Here is a 13236-nt window from a genome sequence, read left to right as displayed (position 1 = left end):
TGACAAATAATTAATCTCCAAACTATACAAGCAGCACATGCAGCTCAATACCAGAGTGGGGGGGGGGGGGAATCAAAAAATGGGGAAAAGAACTAAACAGACATTTCTCCAAAGAAGACATACAGATGTCTAACAAACACATGAAAAGATGCTCAACATCACTCATTATTAGAGAAATGCAAATCAAAACTACAATGAGATATCAGCTCACACTGGTCAGAATGGCCACATCAAAAAGTCTACAGACAATAAATGCTGGAGAAGCTGTGGAGAAAAGGGAATGCTCTCGAACTGTTGGTGGAAATGTAAATTGATACAGTCACTATGAATATGGTATGGAGATTCCTTCAAAAACTAGAAATAAACCTACCATATGACCCAGAAATCCCACTCTTAGGCATATAACTTGAGAAAACCAAAATTGAAAAAGACACGTATCCCATTGCAGCACTATGTACAATAGCTAGAACATGGAAGCAACCTAGATGTCCATCGACAGATGAATGGATAAAGAAGTTGTGGTACATATACACAATGGAATATTACTCAGCCATAAAAAGGAACACATTTGAGTCAGTTCTAATGAGGTGGATGAACCAGAACCTAATATACAGAGTGAAGTAGGTCAGAAAGAGAAAGATAAATATTGTATACTAACAATCTAGAAAATATGGTATCTAGAAAAATGGTACTGAAGAATTTGTTTACAAAGCAGCAATGGAGAAACTGACATAGAGAATAGACATGGGGAGAAGGGAGTAGAGGGTGAGATGTATGGAAAGAGTAACACGGAAACTTACATTACCATATGTAAAATAGATAGCCAATGGGAATTTGTTGTATGGCCAGGAAACTCAAACAGGGGCTCTGTATCAATCTAGAGGGGTGAGATGGAAAGGGAGATGGGAGGGAGTTTCAAAAGGGAGGGGATATATTTATACCTATGGCTTATCCATGTTGAGCTTTGACAGAAAACAACAAAATTCTCTAAAGCAATTATTCTTCAATTAAAAATAAATAAATTTTTTAAAAAATTAATGATCCAAAAAAAAAAAAAAAATCATAGTAATGCTGCATCGCAAGGGAAAATGGTAGTTCTCCCGAAACAGTCAGTGAGAGATGCAATTTCTAGGTAGGTTTATAAGATGCCTGGGGCCCCCAGGGAGGAGAAAGGGATTTGGGGCTTTTGAAGAGGAGATAGGTGTTTGGAGTTCTCAAGAAGGAAAGAACAAATGTTTTGCTTTGTTTTCTACATTCCTTAGCAAGGATTATATTACAGCAATGTATCTTGCTTGAGGACCATTTCTCCTTCTTGAAAACCTTCTGACATCCTGTTATCTTAAAACGTATATTATGGGAGTGTGTCTGGCAAGAACTTTCTATTAGTTCTAATCCTGCTATCTTAGAATGTAAATTGTGGGAATGGGTCTAGTAAGATCTTTACAACCTTGAGACATTCTTTTGATGTATTGTAATAACCAATTTAAAAAGTATATAACTCCCTTGCTAAGACTAGCGAGTAGGGTACTCTCCACGCCCCCTAGGGTACTCTCCACGCCCCCCCATTCTTATGTCTATGTCAGAAGCTTCTTCTGTCCCTTTTTATACTTTAATAAAACTCTGCTAATGAATAAAGGTTTACTGAAATTTAAAAAAAAAAAAAAGCTCTTGTGGCGGATTCATTTTGATATTTGGCAAAACGAATACAATTATGTAAAGTTTAAAAATAAAATAAAATTTAAAAAAAATTAAAAAAAAAAAAAGCTCTTGAGTGATCAAGCCTGGTCCCTGGTCCCAAAGCTAAATCTTCTCCTTTGGACAACATGAATCTGACATCATTCACTATAAGCTATCATCTTGGGGGCTTTTCCAGGATCCTCAGGACAGGGTAATAAATACTCAGAGGTCTAGCCTCTCTGCTTTCTCAGTATACACATTTTCTGCTTTACTTAACTCTCCAGTGTGCTTGTGTGAATGAAAGACACGCCCTGCACAAAGCAAATGATGAACACTGCTCTGTGGTTTCATGGTGCTTGGCAAGGACTGAAGGCAGCCCCAAAAAGGGGAGCATTATAGGGTTTATACAGGTTTATACAGACCTGCCAATGCCAAGAGACATCCAAGGTCCCTGCAAGGAGAGCGGCCAGAAATGGGCGAAGCATGTCTACCGAACTATCCTTTCTTGGTCAGCTTTGCCTGGTCTCTTTGACCATTTCATAATTGCGTGGGGAATTATAATATCAACTTAATATGCCAGATCATAGACTTTCAAGGGACTTGTGATCCATGCTGTTACTATGTACTTTTACTTAGACTCCAAGTATGGAAGCACCTATCCTTACTAGGAGCTGAAAGTTACAAGAGCATATTTGGGAGCGAGGCAGAGATCTAGCTCCAGAAACATCTCTCAGTCTAGAGGTCACTCTCTTAGCTGCCTGGCTCAGGGGCCAGCGACCTGAAAGTGAGTCTTTGTTATGGTTGTATCTCCGATTTATGTGGAGAGAAGTGCTGCTGAATGACCATGAGCTTTTTGAGGACACAGATGAGGAATTGCAGTATGTGGTAAGATTGCAGTTACAATAGGCTTCTTCCTTTGATAGTGCTAGACCTTAACGGACCAGAGGAGGCTCTCTGGTAGCTTTTGTCTCAACTTCTTAGATATTCTTTTCTGTGGAATCTGTGGAAATGAACTGGAAGGATTGGCCCTAGTAGCTTGAGGACAAAAATCACTTTTTCCTCACTGGCCAACCCTCCATGACCTTTTTTGCTATACTGGTGCGGTGACACTCAGAAGGGACTTCTTGGTTGCTGTTTGTCCCTTTATGACTCAGCATTTCTACTGTGGTTTGGGTTTCCCTGGTGGCTCAGCTGGTAAAAAATCCACCTGCAATGTGGTAGACCTGGGTTTGATCCCTGGGTTGGGAAGATCCCCTGGCGAAGGGAAAGGCTACCCACTCCAGTGTTCTGGCCTAGAGAATTCCATGGACAGTCCATGGATTTGCAAAGGGTTGGACACAACTGAATGACTTTCACTTTTAGGACTATACTCAGGAAAGTGCACAGGCAAATGTAAGAGGGATGCTTCCCTGAGTAATCCTAGCTTGTGCAACATTCCAGGAAAGCTACTGTGCTCCACCCCAGGTAACATCAGAGGAAAAGGGCAAATCAGAGGGAGGAGCCAAGATGGCAGAGGAGTAGGATGGGGAGAACACTTTCTCCCCCACAAATTCATCAAAAGAGCATTTAAATGTCGAGTAAATTCCACAAAATAACTTCTGAATGCCGGCAGAGGACATCAGGCACCCAGAAAAGCAACCCAACTCTTCAAAAGGAGGTAGGAAAAAATATAAAAGACAAAAAAAGAGACAAAAGAGGGCGGGACGGAGTTCCGTCCTGGGAAGGGAGTCTTAAAAAGAGAGAAGTTTCCAAACACCAGGAAACCTTCTCACTGCCAAATCTGTGCTGAGCTTTGGAAGCACAGAGGGCAACTTAACAGGGAGAAAAAATAAATAAACAATTAAACTCGCAGATTGCGAGCCCTACGGTAACTCCCCCAGTGGAGAAGCAGCGCAGATGGCTGCACACGCCATTGGCAAGCGGGGGCTGGGCAGGGAAGCGCAGCGTGGGCTGCATCGCTTAGAGTAAGAATCTGGCCTGAATACCCTGAGCGCTATCTGAGCAAAATAATTTGGGCTAGCAAACCAGACTGTGGGATATCTACCACACGAAAAGCCAGCCCTAATCTAAGACACCGCCAGGGCCGCACACGGAACAAAGGACTGAACAGAGATAGCCGGCTGCCGACCTTCCCCCTCTGGTGACAGGCAGCCAGAGCCAGAAGGGGGCAATTGCAGCCCCAGAGAGACATTATCTATAAAACTGTAAGCAGGCTTCTTTGCTAACTAAAACTTCTTGGGGGTCTGGACAGTCAACATCTGCCTGAGAAGGTGCGCCGGTTTTACACCCAGATAACCGAGTGGCGGGGAGGCGATAAGTCACAGCATTGGCGCTCGCCAAACACCTCATCACCTGAGCTGCTCGGACCTGGGAAGAGCACAAAACGGAGGCCCAACTGAGTGTGCGCCTCTGAGGACTACCCGAGTGCCTGAACCTGAGCGGCTTGGATCTGGGAGGTACATGCAGCCCAGGGCCAGCCTCAGATTGTTCCCCGCGGAACAACCTAGAGCCTGAGCAGTGTGGGCAGGGAGGCTACACGCGCCGTGAGCGGGGGCAGACCCAGTGTGGCTGAGGCACTGCGAGCACACGCCAGTGTTATTTGTTTGTAGCATCCCTCCCTCCCTCCCCACAGCGGGACTGAACAAATGAGCCTAAAAAAAACAACAAAAAAGTGTCCTCCACCGTCCCCTTTGTGTCAGGGCGGAAACCAGACACTGAAGAGACCAGCAAACAGAAGTTATAACAGAGGGAAACGCCTTGGAGATTAAAACCCTGTGGTTACTATGGACTACATAGGAAGGGGCCTATAGATCTTGAGAAATATAAGTCGGACCAAGGAACTAGCCAAAAATGAACTGAACCCACAATACTCACAAAAAAACAGAGAAAGTCCTAGATACATTTTTACTATTTTTACGATCATTCTTTCTTTTTTTTAATTAAAAAAAAATTAAGTCCTCTATTGTTCCTTTAATTTTCACTTTTATAACCTATTACTTTGCAAAAAACAAAAAAGACCCTATTTTTTTCTTCTTCAGCAAACTTCATATATATATAATTTTTGACCTTGTTTTTTTTTTTTTTTTTTTTTTTCTTCTTTTCTTTAACATTGTATTTTGAAATTCCAAATTCTACTCTAGATTTTTAATTTTAGCTTTTTGGTATATGTTATCAATTTTTTACCTATAGTTTTTTTTTTATAATTTCTGTGACTTTTTTTTTCCTGCTTCTTTCTCTTCTTCTATTATATAACATTGTATATCTGAAATTCCAAACTCTACTCTAGACTTTTAATTTATGCTTTTTGGTATTTGATATCAATTTTCTACCTGTATTTTCTTTATAATTTTTGCGACATTGTTTGTTTTTGTTTGTTTGTTTTCTCTCTTTATTTTTCTTCTTCCTTTTTTTAATATTGTATTTTTGAAATTCCAAACTCTACTCTAGATTTTCAATTTTTGCTTCTATGTATTTGTTACCAATTTTGTACATTTAAGAACCCAATCTTCAGGGCCCATTTTTCACTAGGGAGCGAGATTACTGGCTTGACTGCTCTCTCTCCCTTTGGACTCTCCTTTTTCTCCACCAGGTTGCCTGTGTCTCCTCCCTAACCCCTCTACTCTACCCAACTCTGAATTTCTGTGTGTTCCAGATGGTGGAGAACACTTAGGGAACTGATTACTGGCTGGATTTGTCTCCCTCCTTTTCATTCCCCCCTTTTATCCTTCTGGCCACCTCTGTCTCCTTCCTCCTTCTTCTCTTCTCTGTATAACTCCGTGAACATCTCTGAGTGGTCCAGTTGTGGAGTGCACATAAGGAAGTGACTACTGGCTAGCCTACTCTCTCCTCTATTGATTCCACCTCATCTCATTTGGGTCACCTCTAACATCCACCTCCCTCTTCTCTTCTCCATGTAATGCTGTGAACCTCTCTGAGTGACCCTCACAGTAGAGAAACTTTTCATCTTTAATGTAGATGTTTTATCAATGGTGCTGTATAGAAGGAGAAGTTTTGAAACTACTGTAAAAATAAGACCGATAACTGGAAGCAGGAGGCTTAAGTCCAAATCCTGACTCCAGGGAACTCCTGACTCCAAGGAACATTAATTGACAGGAGCTTATCAAACGCCTCCATACCGACACTGAAACCAAGCACCACACAAGGGCCAACAAGTTCCAGGGCAAGACATACCAAGCAAATTCTCCAGCAACAAAGGAACACAGCCCTGAGCTTCAAGATACAGGCTGCCCAAAGTCACCCCAAAACCATAGACATCTCATAATTCATTACTGGACATTTCATTGCACTCCAGAGAGAAGAAATACAGCTCCACCCACCAGAACACCGACACAAGCTTCTCTAACCAGGAAACCTTGACAAGCCACCTGTACAAGCCCACACACAGTGAGGAAATGCCACAATAAAGAGAACTCCACAAACTACCAGAATACAGAAAGGACACCCTAAACTCAGCAATTTAAACAAGATGAAGAGACAGAGGAATACCCAGCAGATAAAGGAACAGGATAAATGCCCACCAAACCAAACAAAAGAGGAAGAGATAGGGAATCTACCTGATAAAGAATTCTGAATAATGATAGTGAATTTGATCCAAAATCTTGAAATCAAAATGGAATCACAGATAAATAGCCTGGAGACAAGGATTGAGAAGATGCAAGAAAGGTTTAACAAGGACCTAGAAGAAATAAAAAAGAGTCAATATATAATGAATAATGCAATAAATGAAATTAAAAACACTCTGGAGGCAACAAATAGTAGAATAACAGAGGCAGAAGATACGATTAGTGAATTAGAAGATAGAATGGTAGAAATAAATGAATCAGAGAGGATAAAAGAAAAACGAATTAAAAGAAATGAGGACAATCTCAGAGACTTCCAGGACAATATTGAACGCTACAACGTTCGAATCATAGGGGTTCCAGAAGAAGAAGACAAAAAGAAAGACCATGAGAAAATACTTGAGGAGATAATAGTTGAAAACTTCCCTAAAATGGGGAAGGAAATAATCACCCAAGTCCAAGAAACCCAGAGAGTCCCAAACAGGATAAACCCAAGGCAAAACACCCCAAGACACATATTAATCAAATTAACAAAGATCAAACACAAAGAACAAATATTAAAAGCAGCAAGGGAAAAACAACAAATAGCACACAAGGGAATTCCCATAAGGATAACAGCTGATCTTTCAAAAGAAATTCTTCAAGCCAGGAAGGAATGGCAAGACATACTTAAAATGATGAAAGAAAATAACCTACAGCCCAGATTATTGTACCCAGCAAGGATCTCATTCAAGTATGAAGGAGAAATCAAAAGCTTTTCAGACAAGCAAAAGCTGAGAGAATTATGCACCACCAAACCAGCTCTCCAACAAATACTAAAGGATATTCTCTAGACAGGAAACACAAAAACGGTGTATAAATTCGAACCCAAAACAATAAAGTAAATGGCAACAGGATCATACTTATCAGTAATGACCTTAAACATAAATGTGTTGAATGCCCCAACCAAAAGACAAAGACTGGCTGAATGGATACAAAAACAAGACACCTACATATGTTGTCTACAAGAGACCCACCTCAAAACAGGGGACACATACAGACTGAAAGTGAAGGGCTGGAAAAAAGATTTTCCATGCAAATAGGGACCAAAAGAAAGCAGGAGTAGCAATACTCATATCAGATAAAATAGACTAAAACAAAGGCTGTGAAAAGAGACAAAGATGGTCACTACATAATGATCAAAGGATCAATCCAAGAAGAAGATATAACAATTATAAATATATATGCACCCAACATGGGAGCACCGCAGTATGTAAGACAAATGCTAACAAGTATGAAAGGAGACATTAACAATAACACAATAATAGTGGGAGACTTTAATACCCCACTCACACCTATGGATAGATCAACTAAACAGAAAATTAACAAGGAAACACAAACTTTAAACAATACAATAGACCAGTTAGACCTAATTGATATCTATAGGACATTTCATCCCAAAACAATGAATTTCACCTTTTTCTCAAGCACACATGGAACCTTCTCCAGGATAGATCACATCCTGGGCCATAAAGCTAGCCTTGGTAAATTCAAAAAAATAGAAATCATTCCAAGCATCTTTTCTGACCACAATGCAGTAAGATTAGATCTCAACTACAGGAGAAAAACTTTTAAAAATTCCAACATATGGAGGCTGAACAACACGCTGTTGAATAACCAACAAATCACAGAAGAAATCAAGAAAGAAATCAAAATTTGCATAGAAATGAATGAAAATGAAAACACAACAACCCAAAACCTGTGGGACACGGTAAAAGCAGTCCTAAGGGGAAAGTTCATAGCAATACAGGCACACCTCAAGAAACAAGAAAAAAGTTAAATAACCTAACTCTACACCTAAAGCAACTAGAAAAGGAAGAAATGAAGAACCCCAGGGTTAGTAGAAGGAAAGAAATCTTAAAAATTAGGGCAGAAATAAATGCAAAAGAAACAAAAGAGACCATAGAAAAAATCAACAAAACCAAAAGCTGGTTCTTTGAAAGGATAAATAAATTTGACAAACCATTAGCCAGACTCATCAAGAAACAAAGGGAGAAAAATCAAATCAATAAAATTAGAAACGAAAATGGAGAGATCACAACAGACAACACAGAAATACAAAGGATCATAAGAGACTACTATCAGCAATTATATGCCAATAAAATGGACAACGTGGAAGAAATGGACAAATTCTTAGAAAAGTACAACTTTCCAAAACTGGACCAGGAAGAAATAGAAAATCTTAACAGACCCATCACAAGCACGGAAATTGAAACTGTAATCAGAAATCTTCCAGCAAACAAAAGCCCCGGTCCAGACGGCTTCACAGCTGAATTCTACCAAAAATTTAGAGAAGAGCTAACACCTATCCTGCTCAAACTCTTCCAGAAAATTGCAGAGGAAGGTAAACTTCCAAACTCATTCTATGAGGCCACCATCACCCTAATACCAAAACCTGACAAAGATCCCACAAAAAAAGAAAACTACAGGCCAATATCACTGATGAACATAGATGCAAAAATCCTTAACAAAATTCTAGCAATCAGAATCCAACAACACATTAAAAAGATCATACACCATGACCATGTGGGCTTTATCCCAGGGATGCAAGGATTCTTCAATATCTGCAAATCAATCAATGTAATACACCACATTAACAAATTGAAAAATAAAAACCATATGGTTATCTCAATAGATGCAGAGAAAGCCTTTGACAAAATTCAACAACTATTTATGATAAAAACTCTTCAGAAAGCAGGAATAGAAGGAACATACCTCAACATAATAAAAGCTATATATGGCAAACCCACAGCAAACATTATCCTCAATGGTGAAAAATTGAAAGCATTTCTTCTAAAGTCAGGAGCAAGACAAGGGTGCCCACTTTCACCATTACCATTCAACATAGTTTTGGAAGTTTTGGCCACAGCAATCAGAACAGAAAAAGAAATAAAAGGAATCCAAATTGGAAAAGAAGAAGTAAAACTCTCACTATTTGCAGATGACATGATCCTCTACATAGAAAACCCTAAAGACTCCACCAGAAAATTACTAGAACTAATCAATGACTATAGTAAAGGTGCAGGATATAAAATCAACACATAGAAATCCCTTGCATTCCTATACACTAATAATGAGAAAAGAGAAAGAGAAATTAAGGAAACAATTCCATTCACCATTGCAACGGAAAGAATAAAATACTTAGGAATATATCCACCTAAAGACACTAAAGACCTATATATAGAAAACTATAAAACACTGGTGAAAGAAATCAAAGAGGACACTAATAGATGGAGAAATATACCATGTTCATGGATTGGAAGAATCAATATAGTGAAAATGAGTATACTATCCAAAGCAATTTATAGATTCAATGCAACCCCTGTCAAGCTACCAACGGTATTCTTCACAGAGCTAGAACAAATAATTTCACAATTTGTATGGAAATACAAAAAACCTCGAATAGCCAAAGCGATCTTGAGAACGAAGAATGGAACTGGAGGAATCAACCTGCCTGACTTCAGGCTCTATTACAAAGCCACAGTTATCAAGACAGTATGGTACTGGCACAAAGACAGAAATATAGATCAATGGAACAAAATAGAAAGCCCAGAGATAAATCCACGCACATATGGACACCTTATCTTTGACAAAGGAGGCAAGAATATACAATGGATTAAAGACAATCGCTTTAACAAGTGGTGCTGGGAAATCTGGTCAACCATTTGTAAAAGAATGAAACTAGAACACTTTCTAACACCATACACAAAAATAAACTCAAAATGGATTAAAGATCTCAATGTAAGACCAGAAACTACAAAACTCCTAGAGGAGAACATAGGCAAAACACTCTCCAACATAAATCACAGCAGGATCCTCTATGACCCACCTCCCAGAATATTGGAAATAAAAGCAAAAATAAATGGGACCTAATTAACCTTAAAAGCTTCTGCACATCAAAGGAAACTATTAGCAAGGTGAAAAGACAGCCTTCAGAATGGGAGAAAATAATAGCAAATGAAGCAACTGACAAACAACTAATCTCAAAAATATAGAAGCAACTGCTACAGCTCAACTCCAGAAAAATAAATGACCCAATCAAAAAATGGGTCAAAGAACTAAATAGACATTTCTCCAAAGAAGACATACAGAGGGCTAACAAACACATGAAAAGATGCTCAACATCACTCATTATCAGAGAAATGCAAATCAAAACCACTATGAGGTACCATTTCACACCAGTCAGAATGGCTGCGATCCAAAAGTCTACAAATAATAAATGCTGGAGAGGGTGTGGAGAAAAGGGAAGCCTCTTACACTGTTGGTGGGAATGCAAACTAGTACAGCCACTATGGAGAACAGTGTGGAGATTCCTTAAAAAACTGGAAATAGAACTGCCTTATGATCCACCAATCCCACTGCTGGGCATACACACTGAGGAAACCAGAAGGGAAAGAGACACGTGTACCCCAATGTTCATCGCAGCACTGTTTATAATAGCCAGGACATGGAAGCAACCTAGATGTCCATCAGCAGATGAATGGATAAGAAAGCAGTGGTACATATACACAATGGAGTATTACTCAGCCATTAAAAAGAATACATTTGAATCAGTTCTAATGAGGTGGATGAAACTGGAGCCTATTATACAGAGTGAAGTAAGCCAGAAGGAAAAACACCAATACAGTATACTAACGCATATATATGGAATTTAGAAAGATGGTAACAATAACCCGGTGTACGAGACAGCAAAAGAGACACTGATGTGTAGAACAGTCTTATGGACTCTATGGGAGAGGGAGAGGGTGGGAAGATTTGGGAGAATGGCATTGAAACGTGTAAAATATCATGTATGAAACAAGATGCCAGTCTAGGTTCGATGCATGATACTGGATGCTTGGGGCTAGTGCACTGGGACGACCCAGAGGGATGGTATGGGGAGGGAGGAGGGAGGAGAGTTCAGGATGGGGAACACATGTATACCTGTGGCGGATTCATTTTGATATTTGGCAAAACTAATACAATTATGTAAGGTTTAAAAATAAAATAAAATTAAAAAAAAAAAAAAAGAAAGAAAGGGCAAATCAAACAAAGGTCTTGTTAGTATGGAACTAAATCAATTTGAGATGCCATCAGGTCTACTGGTGCATCTCCACCTTGCCTCAGTGGTAGAACCAGGAGGGATGAGTAAGGCACCTGTGTCAGCAAGGGACAGACTAAGCCCAACTAGGGAAGGAAAGCTTTGGTGGAAAGTCTGTCTACAGTCCCATCTAGAGCAGGGAGAGATGCCTCCGATGGAAAGAAGCCATGGCTGTGGATGCCGCTTTTTTCTCTCTTACAGATAGGCATTAACAGTTCCAGAACCACTCATTTAAAATGTATTTTTAAAAACGGGCACATGTTTGATCTCCCAAATTTAAAAAAGACACGCCTGATCTTCTGTGATACTGAATGGCCATGGTATTCTTTGGAAGACAGGGAACACTGGCTTGTTGAAGGGTCTCAATTATAATACTGTTTTACAATTAGACCAGTTCTGTAGAAACAAGAGAAATGGGTAGAAGTGATATATTTGTTGCTCTTTATCTCTCTGCCAGGCATGCCAGACCTGTGTCCTAAGGATACAGATTTGGCTGTAAAGCTTTCAACTCCTTCCTGTCCTCTTACTCTGCCTCTGCCTCTGCCTTTGTATCTGGGGCTCACAACTGAGCAAGCTGAGGGTAAAGGAACCCCTCCAGGAAGGGTTGCCTCAGTCTCAATAGAAGTTTAAACAACCCCAGTTCCAATGCAGCCTCAGACTACTTTGGTTTCAATAGGAACTCAGACAGCCAAAGTAGAGGAGGTGAAAACAACCAAAATTAAGGGTAAAATACAAGATAGAGAAGAGAATGAGAAAGAGGATGATGATGAGAAAAAGCAGGCTTCTCTAATTTATCCCTGGGGGCATATATGAAAGGTAGCTAGAAGGGCTGAGGAATAGACACACAACTTACCTCCCTTTCAGGAGGCCCCCACTGGGAAAAATAACCAATCCATAAAAATCCATAAGCCCTTTTCTTACTCAGTGGTAAGAAAGAGAGATCTGGGAGACTATTTAGAGGATAAAAAAAAAGTACACAAAAACCTTTACAGGGCTAATTTTACTTTATGAGCTTACTTGGAGAGATGTAATACATGTCTTGGGACAGATGCTGACCCCTGACTCAAAAACTCGAGTTTGGGGGGAAGCTACTACTTTTGGAGATGAATGGCTTGAACGTGAGACAAGGAGAGAGAGGGAACATGGAATAGCCCTTTCCTTCCTACTGGGGGCCAAATAGTTCCCAAAGCAGAGCCACTTTGCTGGATGTATTCTTGGACTCAAGCAAGCACACGCTGAGACCTAAGACTATGCTAAGTTGGCTGACATAGAACAGGGAGAGAAGGAAACTCCTGGTAAATTCTTAAATAGACTATGGGAGGCACTCCGCAAGTTTACTGACATTGATCTCAAAATTACAAAGGTAGAAATGACCTTATAAGGTAGATTTCTCACTCACTCAGCTCCAGATATCCACCATAAGTTACAAAAACCGGCATTTGGGCCAAATATGTCTTTAGAAAAACTGTTGTACCTGGCTCAGATGGTATATCATGGTAGAGAATATGAGGAGGAAAATAGGAGGAGAAAAAGAACTAGGGAAAAAACTGAAGCCCCAACAAAGGCTGTTAGATCCACTCTGAAACAGCCTGAGAAAAATGTCCAGAGGGACCCAGATGAAAATGAATGGACTCGTTATTAGTGTGAAAAGGAGGGGCATCTCGAGCAGAATTGCCCTCAGGCATCTAAGCTGCTCCTGGCTTCATGTCTGGTCTACAAAGGACCATACTGGAGAAGAGACTACCCTCCAAGGTGTAGGCCCCAGGGGTCAGACTCTAGATAATTGGGACTGAAGGTGCCCAGGGGTCCCCACACAATCTCCCATCCTAATAACACCTGAGGAACCCTGGATATCAATAA

General features: G+C 40.0%; 1 protein-coding gene across 1 annotated transcript in view; it reads right to left on the bottom strand.

Annotated features, from left to right (window-relative positions):
* Positions 1–13236, bottom strand: part of ZC3H12B (zinc finger CCCH-type containing 12B) — a 602110-nt gene that overhangs the window by 466529 nt on the left and 122345 nt on the right. The gene's annotated exons all lie outside the window — the stretch shown is intronic.

This window comes from Bos indicus x Bos taurus, chromosome X (assembly GCF_003369695.1).
Source record: "Bos indicus x Bos taurus breed Angus x Brahman F1 hybrid chromosome X, Bos_hybrid_MaternalHap_v2.0, whole genome shotgun sequence".
NCBI lineage: Eukaryota > Metazoa > Chordata > Mammalia > Artiodactyla > Bovidae > Bos > Bos indicus x Bos taurus.
This window is presented reverse-complemented; position numbering and strand designations above follow the sequence as displayed.